At 41.6% G+C, this 13,134-nt stretch overlaps 1 long non-coding RNA gene across 1 annotated transcript; it reads left to right on the plus strand.

Annotated features, from left to right (window-relative positions):
- Positions 1-200: 200 nt before the first annotated feature.
- On the plus strand, positions 201-7,414 carry LOC118143618 (uncharacterized). The gene is made up of 3 exons (XR_004727841.3): positions 201-321; positions 641-821; positions 7,188-7,414. It is a non-coding gene; the product is annotated as an uncharacterized LOC118143618 (long non-coding RNA).
- Positions 7,415-13,134: the final 5,720 nt, after the last annotated feature.

The raw sequence follows: 13,134 nt of genomic DNA on the forward strand, positions 1-13,134 counted from the left end.
TCTTAAAAACAGGTAACAAAACATCTGTCTTACCCATAAATTTACCATAGAAATCTTTTTTACTTCTTCCCTTTCCTATAAGGAGCCAAAGTGCTATTCATGTGACAACCCCCCTCCACCCGCCGCCCAGGAAGTTATGTAACCCTCTGGATTTTGTTTCCTCATGTCAGAAATAAGAATGCTAAAAGCATCTACTTTGCGTGGTTTTAAGCTCGCTTGCAAAACCAGCAGCAAAGTGGCTCACTGTGGTGCCTGGCAGAAAGTAGAGCAGAAAGCTCAGTGAACTTTAGTGTTCTGAACCTGAATCTGCTTTTCATCATAGTGAGTGGATGTCTGTTTTTCTGCTCATCTGTAAGCTACAGTTGTATGGGGGAAGGTCCTATTAGGTGCAGTGTGGTACATAATAGTACAAAAGAAGGAATGGTCACTTGACCTGGAGGAAGTCAGAGCAAATTTCTAAGAAGAGAAAAGCCTTATGTTTGGTTTTGGAGGTTGAGGGGTTGTTTAAAGGGTGGGAAAGTGAGGTGGAATGGGGAGAATGGAGGTGTTGTTACTTTAATAAGGCCATAGGATTGCCAGAGCACTGTGGTAACAGCCTTAACACAGTTTGTCTTGGTCTGCCTCATCCACGCCTTGCAAGGTGTGTACTGATGCATGCAGCAATGAAGACCAGAGGCAAGCTATGCTGCACTGTGGGCTGGCCGATAGCACATGGAAGGCAGCAGTGGGAAATGCAGTGCCAGAGCAGACCGCGTTCATGGAGGGCCTTTTTTATATACTAACAAAGGAAAATTCAAGTACCATACAAAGAAGGATCAAAGGTAGGCCTTTGGTGAAGCAGTTGCACGGGTCTTACATTCATAAGCATCCTGCTTGTGGTGCAATGTTCTGCTGTTGCCTTTTTGAAATCCTTCATAGAGACAATCCTCTCTCTTTTATATCCTCCCTGTATTTCAATTACATGAATGTTAAATCCACTTGATATTTTAGCACAATGTTTGGACGTTCTTCTTTTCCTTTCTTATTTTTCTTTGTGTTTAAGTTTAGATAATTTCTATTGACTAACCTTCATTTTTAGTTATTATTTCCTTGTCACCGTGTTAGGTCTACTGATAATCCAGCCCATCAAAGTTGTTCTTTATTATGTTACTCTGTGTTTGATATTTAGCATTTTCGTTTGACTCCTTAGAGTTTCCACGTCTCTGCTGGCATCATCTATCTCATCCTGTGTGTTACTGATATTTTATTCCTTTAACCTTTTTAACACATCATTAATCATCATCATATTACATTCCATGTTTATTTGATAATTTCAACATCTATGCCATCCTGGTGTCTGCTTCTGATAATTGTTTTGTATCCTTAGACTGTGTTGATTTGTCTTTTTGCATGGCTTGTAATTTTTTTGTTGTATAGGGTAATGAATACTGAGATTGAATTAGCCTTTACGAGTTGGGCTGTTTGATATCCCTTATCCCTGCAGGCAGTAGAGGCATGCCATTTCTCTATTGCCCCTGCTTCTTCCTCTCTTCTTTGTTTTGTGGCTTCCATTTGCTCTAGTCCTCAGAGAGAGTGACTTTCTTGCACTTCTCCCAGCTGTAGTCTACTAACTAAAAGTTTACAAACATATTTCTAGGCTATGTGTGTTTGAAAAGAAGGAATCTCTAATCTTTTGATTAATTTTCAGCCTTTGGGGTACATAACAGGCTACCCTGAGGATACAGCCTTCACAGATCCCTCTTAATAAGGGTTAAAGCTTTCCCTGCAATGTAATTCATTCCTCACATGCAGCTAATAATCTCTGAAATCTGTGCCTTTGGAGCCCTCTCCCTATAAATTATGTTTTTTTTTGTGTGTTTATTTCTTTGCCTTAGCTAATAGAGAAAGGGCATTTTGAGCAGTATTGAAACAAGGTAGAGTTCTCTTCCCTAGCTGGGACTGAATTTCACTCTTGTCATGTAAAATCACTGGAATTAAGCCTTCTGTATTGTAAGGAAGAAAGGTTAGAGAAGATTTCATGATGACCACTCTTCCCCTTTTACTGCCAGGGCAGGCGAGGCCAGGGTAAGGAAGGAGAAGACAGAGAGAGTGGAGAGAGGAGTTGGGGAGTCTTCTCATGGGAATGCAGTGGGTGGAGGGGTATATGGAAAAAAGCTTTAGAAAGTGTGACCCACCTATGGGTGATGACTCAGGAACTTCTCACCGTTATGCAGCCCACTCAGACTCTAGTTTATGTTCCAACAGAATTATGGGGTCCCATTGCTTTCTCTCTAGAGAAACAGATCTCATCTGCTTTATGTCTTTAGATGCACTTGCTGCTTCTTATGTTGAGGTGGTTGTTTGCTCTGTGACCTCAGTTATCTGATAGGTCCAGAAAAGGTCTCTGATTTTTTATACTGTCCAGCTTTTTCTTGTTGTAAGAACAGAAGTGATGACTTCCCATCTGTTACGTGCTGGAGTTGAAACTGGAAGTTTACATCCTTAATTTTAAACAGAAATCTAATTTTCGTTCAATAAAATCAATAAATATTTTACTTTGTGGATTTTCTTTTGGGAGACAAAAATATAATTCTACATTTTCTTCTAGTAACTTCTTCTATTAACTTTACTGTGTCATATTTTATATCCAGAGCTCTAATATGCTGGAATCTACTTGGAAATGTGGTGTAAAGTAGAGAATCTGTTTTATTTTTCTTCATATATCAAATTTATTTTTCTTTCTTTCTTTTTTTTTTTGAGACAGAGTTTCGCTCTTGTTATCCAGGCTGGAATGCAATGGAGCTATCTCAGCTCACCGCAACCTCCGTCTCCTGGGTTCAGACAATTCTCCTGCCTCAGCCTCCTGAGTAGCTGGGATTACAGGCACGTGCCAGCATGCCCAGCTAATTTTTTGTATTTTTAGTAGAGACGGGGTTTCACCGTGTTGACCAGGATGGTCTCGATCTCTTGACCTCGTGATCCACCCGCCTCGGCCTCCCAAAGTGCTGGGATTACAGGCGTGAGCCATCGCACCCGGCATAAAATTTATTTTTCAAACATTGTATATTTTACAGGCATCTATCTCCACAAGTTTCTAGATGGTGGTTTGTCCTGTGACTTCACCCTCTAATGGGTCATAGTCAAATTGTTCATTTGTATTTATTAAATTTTTTCTTGTTGTGAAGAAGAGAATATCAACTTTTGAGCACTTTAAAAACCTGAGGTGAAATCCAAATAGTCTATTTAATTTTGATCAATGCATCACATCAACTCAGCAAAAAAGGAAAGTCTTTTTAAATAAATAGGACTAGAACAGTTGAATCTCTCTATGGAGATACATGAGCCCTGATCTCTATTTTCCTCTGAAGAAAAAAAGAGAGAAATGGAAAAGCTCATAAAACAAAATGTAGAGGAATATATTCATGACATCCCATAGTTATATATTTTTGTACAGTACACATAAAAAGCTTTTAATGCCAAAGATTGTGAAACTGGAGAAATTATGATTCAATTCCAGTGGAGATTGTCTTTGCTGGAGTGATGAGGAAATGAGAGACTTTAGGGATCTCTGACTTTCTAGTTTTGCAATTTTCATATTATTTGAAGTTTATAATAAATACACATATGGTAATAACAAAATAAATAAAAGTTAGTTCAGATAGGCAGAACACAGAGGATTATTAAAGCAGTGAAACTCTTCTGTATGATGCTGTAATGGTGCATACGTGTCATTATACATTTGTCCAAACCCACAGAATGTACACCAAGAGTGAACTTTGGTTAGTAATGATGTGTCATTGTAGATTCATCAAGCATAACAGATGTTCCACTCTAGTGGGAGATGTTGATAGTGGGGAGTCTGTGGAGGTAGGGGGTGTAGGTTAGAAGGTTTATGGAAAAATCTCTATATTTTCCATTCAATTTTGCTATGAGTTTTATACTACTCCCAAAAAATAAAGTCCATCAAAACAAGGCCACTTTAGTGTCCAATAATCTTAAATTACTAAATTCAAATTGATTGTGCTTACTTCAAAAAGATTTCTACAAATATACATATATTATCTCAGGGTATGTGATATTTCAAGTATATAGTTTTGCAAGTTCTATTGTGAATTATTTGAAAACAGAATTCCTAAATGTTTTGTAAGTCACATTGCAAATTATTTTAAAACAAATATTCTAACTTTTTGTTTTTTAAAAATCTTTGTATATCAATTCATTTTGTCAATATTAGTGTTACTGTGCACGGGGCATAGTCTGTTTTACGTGTGATGCACAGTTCGCAGGTTCACCGATTCATTCGAGGAAACTTCAACACTTCATGTTAGACTAAACCAGCTGTAAAACAATTTTTTTGTTTGTTTGTTTTAAAGATAAGACAGGGTCCCAACACTGGGGCTGCAGGAAGATAGTGTTGCCATGGAGTGAAACATCAAGACGGTTATTGAAAGAACTTCCCCAAATATGATTAAAAATAGGAAAATTCTTAGGTTTACAATGAATCACAAATGCTACTTCTCCCAGAGACACCCAACGCAGCAAGATCAACAGGCTCTGAGTCACATCTTAAACACAACGAGGGCCCGCTAAGTCACTCCCTAGCTCTATTCCAATCCAGATCCAGGAACTTCTTCACAAATTATCTTGTCATTTGGCCATATTCTGTGCTCATGACTGCGTTATTACTTATTTCAAAACTATTTGGCTTTTCCAGAACTTGTGACTTTGTGAATCATCAGAAAATATTTTTTCCTAATAATCAGGTATCTGTTTTCTTGTATATAACATAGGAAAAGGACACGGTCCATTATAGCCAGAAGCCTAGAACATCTGTATATACCAAGATTGATTTCAAGATTAATAATAAAGAGCTTACAAAAAGTAATAGGCCTGATAAATCAATTTACATGTTTACTGATACCAATATCAAAACCGGTAAAATACTATTGCTTCATTTCTGATGAGAAATGTCCTGCTCTATCCCACATACAGAGGTCATTCTGATGCTCTGGTTCAAGGTCACATGGTTGAATTTCCTGGCTTTCCCCCTTGGTAGTGGCTTAGTGTTCTGAGCTATGTTCCCATACATTACATAACCCTCCAGGAGGTATAGAAATCAAAGGTGTGTGTCTCTCATTTCAGCGAGGAGTCCTTGTAATGCCTACAGATTTTCAAGTCAGTCTTGACTTCAGGAACATATTTTTATCCCTAGCTCTTGAAGAGAGTTTGTCTAGAAGAGATTTTACAATTTAATCTTCTTGTTTTTAGAGTCACATCCTGCTGTAGCCCCAAACCTATTTTTGTTTCTGAAGGAACGCGAATTTACATTCCTCGATCTTCTCCTGGTGGGAGCCCACCGTATCTTGATCTTTTGCAGACAGTTCATCTTCAGACCGCTAGGTGATTCATCAGCTCAAGTCAGGACAGACCATGGTTTATTTTTTTTGCATTCTTTCATGGCCAGTTTGGTCCTATGTCCCCATTTTCAGAACCTCAATTCTTTCCTGCAAATGGAGACTGCTATAGGCTGAACATTTTGTCCCATAAATTTTATATTATCATGGGATGATATTGGGAGGTGGGGCCGTGGTGAGGTGATTAGAATTAGATGAGCTTGTGAGGGTGGATCCTCACAAATAGGATTAGCGCCCTTATAAAATAGGCCCCAGGGACCTTCTTTGCCTCTTCCACCATGTGTGGACAGAGCAAGAGGGTGTCCTCTATGAACCAGAAAGCAGGCCTTCACCAGATACCAAATCTGCTGGCACCTTGATCTTGAACTTTTCAGTCTGCAGAATTGTGAGAAATGAATGTTGTTAAAGCCACCCAGTCTCTGGCATTTTCGTTACAGAGTCTGAATGGACTGAGACGGGGCCAGATCCGCGGGCTTATGGGAGCACCGTATGTTGTGCTGCTTCTTGTTTTCAGCGAGGCTTTAAGTGAAGTGAACATATTTTCATATGATATTTTTAAATTTTTAGTTTAAAATACAGAAATATTAAGCACGTGTTTTAAGTGCCTATTGTATGCTGCATACTGTGCCAGAAGTTTTTTACGTACATTGAGGAATGAAATCAGTCTTTATTGAGAATGTGATAAGCACCAGACACTTTTACATGAATTACCCCACTTAAATCTTCAGGCCATCTTATGGTAATTTTGCTGATGATGTAATAGAAGATGGTGACTTAGTCAAGGTCATGTAGCTCATAATGCCAGGCATAGAATTCAAACACAATGTGTCACACATTTGCCTAATAGCTTTCTTTCTTTCTTTCTTTTTTTTTTTTTTTTTTGAGTGGGAATTGATTGCCTAACAATAGAAATAAGGAATGAGGTTAGAATAAAGGAAATTTTTAATAATTAAAAAAGGGTTTGTGGTTGTGCTTGGTGCAAGAATGAGGTGTTCAAGGGCACGTCTCCAAGGGTATGGTGTGGCATCAGGATGACAGCAAAGAAAGTAAAAGGTTTGGGAGGCCGAGGCGGGTGGATCACCAGGTCAAGAGATCGAGACCATCCTGGTCAACATGATGAAACCCCGTCTCTACTAAAAATACAAAAAATTAGCTGGGCACAATGGCACGTGTCTGTAATCCCAGCTACTCAGGAGGCTGAGGCAGGAGAATTGCCTGAACCCAGGAGGTGGAGGTTGCGGTGAGCCGAGATCGCACCATTGCACTCCAGCCTGGGTAACAAGAGCGAAACTCTGTCTCAAAAAAAAAGAAAAAAAGAAAAGAAAAGAGACTTCCTGTATACTTTGCCCCTTTTACTCTGCTGAGCCATACATTTCTGATTGAAAGAGGGAAAAAATTTGTTGTAGAGCAGTCCCAAATCCTAAGACGGGCAAAGGCATTGCAGGAGAGATCTGAACTCCAAATACTAACACTTGTGAAACCGCCAGTGCACAGGTGTGACTGAGACAGTGGAAAGAGCTCTGATCTAACCGACCCCATCTGGCTTCTCACCCCCAAGCTGGCCTTGTTCATTCCCGGGCATAGGCTGAACTAACTTTGGCAAGAAATTCATTTATATTTACCATTTAAAACAGAGACTTTCCCAAAACAAACCCCCCTCTTGCCTGGGGACTAGACTACTTTTGTAGGACTCGCGTTAGCCACGAGATTAGAAATGATGGTTTAGGAGTCATGCTACGAGGTTCTGCCCCTCCCTTAACTGCTCCTAAGATCGGTGCTTGAGATATTTTGCAGACCCTGAACTGGACGGCACCACCCAGATTGATAAACTGGCTCATCTGATCTTGTGGACCCCACCCAGGACCTGACTCAAAGCAGGAAGACCGCTTCAGCTTCCTATGATTTCATCTCCAACCTGACCGATCAGCACTCCAGGCTGAATGGCTTCCACCCACCACCAAGTTGTTCTTAGAAACTCGGATCCTTGAATGTTTGGTGAGATTGATTCGAGTAATAATAAAACTCCAGTCACCTGCACAACAGGACCTCTATGAGTTACTCTTTCTCTATTGCAATTCCCCTGCCTTGATAAATCGGCTCTGTCTAGGCAGCAGGCAAAGTGAACCCATTGGATGGTTACACTCACTACCATTTATCAAACACCAAGTGTGGAATCAGGGTTGGAAGCCAGCCCAGTTTTGTGGATTCCACAGCCTGCTGTGGTCATGTGTGGTACTCCTGACTGCCTTTTATATTTTAGTGCCTTATCCATATTTCTTAGCCTGTCACAATGTCCCTGATGATGGGACCCTTTCATGTGGACCTTGTGACTCATGTTTTCATCTCCCTTTGCAAATGGGACACAGGTCTGTGATCTTGGCTGACACTCAGTCATCCAGGTCCTGAACTTCAGTTCTAAAGTGGGCAACATAGACTAATCTGTGCTGGTCTGGGCAGCGGAGCAGGCTGTTTACAGTGGCATCAGCTGCAGCAATGGCTTTTCAGGAGTTTAATGTCAAATTCAAGGCATAGGAAGGTGTCCGTGCCAATGGCTGCATCAGTCAAGTCAAGCCGAGTTCCTAATGTTCAATGCTCAACTGTGGCTGTGGGTGATGGCTGAATTCTCATCTGTGCCAGGAATTTGGTATCATTCTGGGAAAGTCTTTCTCCAATCCTTCCAATTACTCAGAAAGCTTCCCTATGACCCTTTCTACCTTAAATATTATTTTTCGTCATAAAATAGAAAAAGCCAGTTCCATTTTATTATTATGGCCACAATCATGGTCTCCTAATAACCCTGGTGCTTGTTGGGGCAGAGTAAAGTGCTGGGTTCCTTTGGAGTTGAAGCCAGAGAGCTCCAGAGTGCTTGTTGACAGAAGAGGTCAGCTCAGCTCTCTTCCTAGAACCTCAGAGAAGGCTGGATCTGCTGAGTCAGGTAGAGCCACAGACAGCATAAAATGGGAGATGGTGCATTGTGTCACCTTTGGGCCAGATACTGACCTGCATCTGAGATGACATGGCCAAGTAAAATATTTAAAAGATTGCATTTTGAGCATTTATAAAATTAAATGGTAATCATTTGGAAGCAGCTTGGTTACAAACAACTAAAAGTAAAATGAAGTATTCATGGGTGCTCCCAGTCTCTTCTCTAGTCCTTATACCTCATGAACAGGGATTTGTGGAAATAAAACCTAAGAGCTGTCACTTACTAATGCCACTGTGCTTTGGGCTGACCTGAGAATTCCATCTGTGTTGTCTCATGGAGTTGCATCCTGACTAGCTGGGGAAAGAGTTGGTGAGAAGAGGATTTGGTTTTGGCCGTGCCACCCCTGACAGAATGGCAGGGGATGAACTTCTTCACCCCCATCCTACCTCTGTGCACATTGTTGAGAGTCATGGCTGAGGTTTAGCCAAGTGTCCAAAAATTCCTCTTGGTACTCCCATTACTGGCCGAGGATGGCAATCTTCCATGATTTAAAAGGAGATTAAATCATGGACACTCGGTGGAAGACCATTCTGCATCTGAATGTTTATCTAATTCCCATCTGTAGAAACAAGAGGCAGTCCTGGGTGGCATGCCCAGCTTCCCAGAGCAAACCCAGCCTCGATGCCATGGGCCAGCAGGAAACACAAAACACAACGAAAAACTGCAGGTTTCTCAGCATCGCCTTTCACTACATCTGGTTTTCTGATGTCGCTTTTTTTATTTTTTAATGTTCTGTGGAAATGAGAAGGCCTTTCCTGTGGCTTTTGTGAGAGTCTTGAGAATGTGCAGGGTGAAAGTGGTGAATGTGCCAGGGACCCTTCTCAGGGCACGAGGAAAAGACTTCGCTTTCTACTCGGCAAAACAAAGCCCAAAAGCACCAGAAACGTAACTTTTCTCTGTGACAAAACTGAGTGAGTTTCTAGAATTTTGGAATGACAGTGTACTTAAGAAATGTCACAGGCATTGTGCAACACGCTAGTCTAGGAGCAGAGACCAGGACAGGGTGCCTTCCTTCACAGAGGTTGCAGGAAGAAAGCTCCCATGGGAGGGTGAGGGAATGAACACTGGGGATAAGATTAGAGTCCACTTTGATCTGAGATCATTTTTCAAATGTATCCACGAAGAGTCATACAAACAGAAAAATGCTCCTCAAAGATATGATAAACTAATGTCACCCATACAAGGCAGCCCTTCGAGTGAAGTGTTGATGAAAAAAATCTTGCTCAGGTAAAAATATCACTAACTCAAGTATGCCTCAGAGATTGCTTCCAGGGTTTATAGCAGTGCTGGGATTCTATTAACCAATTTAAGGTTTTATTAACTTTTCAATGTTCTGTCCTGGTCCACTTTAACCAATCTAAGTTTAAATACTACATGAAACACATACCTATTTAAAAGTAAAGCCAACAGTACCCAGGGCAATCATTTCCCAGTAATCCATGTTTCAGCCACCGCAGGAGCTGGAACTGGAAATCAGGTCAGATGAGGCCTTTGGATTAGCAATCTTCACCTTATCTGAACCACAGAGAACCCTGTGCCTGTGAGCACAGTGGAACTGGCTGCACGCTGAGCATAGCTTTCCTTCTGAGATTTATGGTGCTTCTGCCTTAGGTTGGAAATACTGAGAGTACTTAACCTCCCAACTTTATTTGCTGGCTCTTCTCCTTTGCTACAGAAAAAAAAAAGGGGGGGTTGCATTAAAGTAAAGTTAAAACACTCAACTGAATGTTTTACAACCTCAGGAACGTCTGGGGTTAATCTTCATCCCATCTGAACAGGTCAAATATCAAAAAATATCTTGCTTTTCAAGGGCTCCACCACATCCTGAAATCCACAGAAGTAAACACTCTGTGAAGTACACAGCCCGTGTGGGGTTAGCTGTAGGCTGGAGGTTAGAAACTTTGCAGGGATGGGATACAAGGGAAAAGAGGTCATTGGCAAGAGTTTCCTTTGAAGAAATACAATCCAGTTTCACTGTCAAGGACATCTCTCCAAGGCAGATGCATTTTCCATTCTTAGGGTTGTCCAATCTAATAAAAGAGCCTTCCTGAGACAAATGATTTGTGGTGTTTATGTTCTCAATAGGTCCAGAAAACCTACAGAGCAAATGGAGAGAGCTCTTATCTGGCTTCTGCTTGTGAACACTATTGAGCTGTCTGCAAGGCCAAATACTTAGCATCTAAGAATTTTTCAGGTCTCATCTGTTTCCATGACCTTGTAAAGAGAAATGAGCAGGGGCACTGCATCTCCACCTCCTCTTGGAAACTTGCACCACAGAACCACTTCCTCTGATTCCTTTGTTGTTGGTGTTGTTTAGAGACAGGGTCTTGCTACGTTGCCCAGGCTGGTCCAGGCTGGTCTCCAGCTCCTGGGCTCAAGTGATCCTCCTGCCTTGGCCTCCTGAGTAGCTGGGACTATGGGCATGTACTACTGCTACTGGCTTCTCTTTTTTAAAGTGGTCATTCTTCAACTTTTGATTCTGTCTCTTTGAGTGGTCTCAGTCTCTCCCATGTTTCCAGTGGTCACATCTAGGGTGGTAGAAATGTGCATATCTAACCTCTCCCTATAATTCCAAGCTTTACTCCATCACTGAGCAGTAGCGAGCATTGCTCCCTCAATGTCCCACTGGCTCCTCAACAGCAGAATATCAGGAGCATTTCATTTCTGCTCCGAGCCAGCTTTCAGTTGTCTCCGACCTCCTAATAACATTGACTCAGAACTATTCTCTATTCCGCACTCCTCACCAGTGACCAGTTCCTTTCTGTGGCCAAGTGTAAGTTAATCTTCTGCTCCTGCAGCCAGCTTGTGCCAGGAAGGCCCTCCTGCATCTCCTCCAGGTAGTTACAGCCATCTCCTAACTGGCCTTTCCCATTAGCTTCTTCTCCGATCCAATCTCCTCACTCAGAAACAACTCACCTTCCTAAAGCTCGGCTGTGGGGAGGTTGTGCTCCAGTTCCAATCTCTTCAGCATTCTCTTTTTGCTGCCCTGCTTTGCCTGTGCCCTATTTGACCAGTTCTTTCTCTCATTGCAAGTGTCCCTTCATCCTCCAGTCACCAGCATACACTGTCCCCTCAAAGATCCCGTGCATTTTGACCTATTCCCTTATGTTTGTGCTGTCTCTGAAGCCCGAAAGACTCTCTACCCATCCGCTGGTGTCCTTCAAGTTTGGCTTGTGTGTTGTTTTTCATGAAGCTGTCTGACGTGTTCTCTTCACAGATAACTTCCAGTGTCAGGATCATCTCTATAAAGGATTTAACAGTAGGTTCACTTCAATTTTTCTACTGCTTTCTTTATACTGATGATTATCCATCCTCTACTCCTACTTGCTGTATTAGTTTGCTAGGGCTGTCATAAGTGACATAGACTGGGTGGCTTAAACAGCAGACGTTTATCATCTTACAGTCCTGGAGTCCTGAAGTCCAAATGTTGTTTGCAGTGCCAGGCTCCTTTTGGAAACCCAAAGGGAAGAGTCTTTCCTTGCCTCTTATTAGCATCTGGTGGTTGCTGACAGTCTTTGGCATCCTTTGCCTTGCAGTTCTGTCACTCCAATCTCTGCCCTCATCATCACATGGCATTATCCTCCTGTGTCTCTGTCCACATGGCTGTCTTCTCATAAGGACACCAGTCATATCGAATAAGGGGCCCATCCTACTCCAGTATGACCACATATTAACTAACTATCTCTACCGGTGACCTCATTTGCAAATAAGGTCACATTCTGAGGTGCAAGCTGTTAAGACTTCAAAACAGGTTTTTTTTTTTTTTTTTTTGTGGTGGGAAGGGGGTGCTGCAATTCAATTCATACTACTTACTGTCTGCTTAGTTATATGCTTCTGCCAAAGTTGGCAGTAGGGTACATTTGTTCCAAGTCTAAGCATCAGGGCTAAGAGCAAAATTATTTAAACTCCCAGAATTGACCATGTTAATACGTGGTGAGCACCATATAAATGTGAAGTTCAGAATCAAGGTGTTATTTAATAGAGATTTTTTCTCTCCAGAATTTGAAATAATTAACCTCTATTATATAATATTAGTTTGTTCAATTCATTGGTAATTTCTCAAACTCAATTAACCCTGAGATATTTAAGAAAGAATAAATACACCATTTTCCTCTCCAACCCTAGCTTTTCTCCTAGTCTCTCTCTCAATCTTATGACCTACCCAGAACCCCCAGAGGCTCCCTTAACTCTCCTTCTCCTGTGTGGTCCTTATACTCACCTGTGTGTGTCTGAGTCCTGCATTCAACTGGAAGGACCAGGATTTTATTTGTCTCTGTATCATCACCCCGAGCACCTGGTCCACACATGGCCCATGTGAGGCATTTCAAAATATAGCCTGAATGTATTAAATCTTTGGTACTTATCCTAAAACTGATGCCATTTTAAAGGCCAGCTCATTGCTTTCCCATCTACTTGGGCTCTCCTTGCAGTGGAGAAGAGTGAAGGGGAGTGATTGGGCCTTAGAGGGGAGGAACACTGAACTGAATGTCTCATCTCTGCTACAGACTAACAAGGGGCAGGTGGGCTTGTGGTTTTCTGCTGAGGAGAAGATGAAGGCCAGTAGGTGGATGCTGTCTAGCAGCAAGGAAGAGGCCCTTACCTGGAACCTGATCAGAGCAATAAATCTCTGCTTTAAGCATTGATCACAGTAGAACTAATAGTGCCATTGAAATAAATAAAATTTATTTCAAAAATGAGGACACAGACGCAAAAGCCCAGGGATATTATCAACGTTCCACATTTAAGCTATTGAGC

The sequence above is a fragment of the Callithrix jacchus genome, chromosome 11, assembly GCF_049354715.1.
Source record: "Callithrix jacchus isolate 240 chromosome 11, calJac240_pri, whole genome shotgun sequence".
Lineage (NCBI taxonomy): Eukaryota > Metazoa > Chordata > Mammalia > Primates > Cebidae > Callithrix > Callithrix jacchus.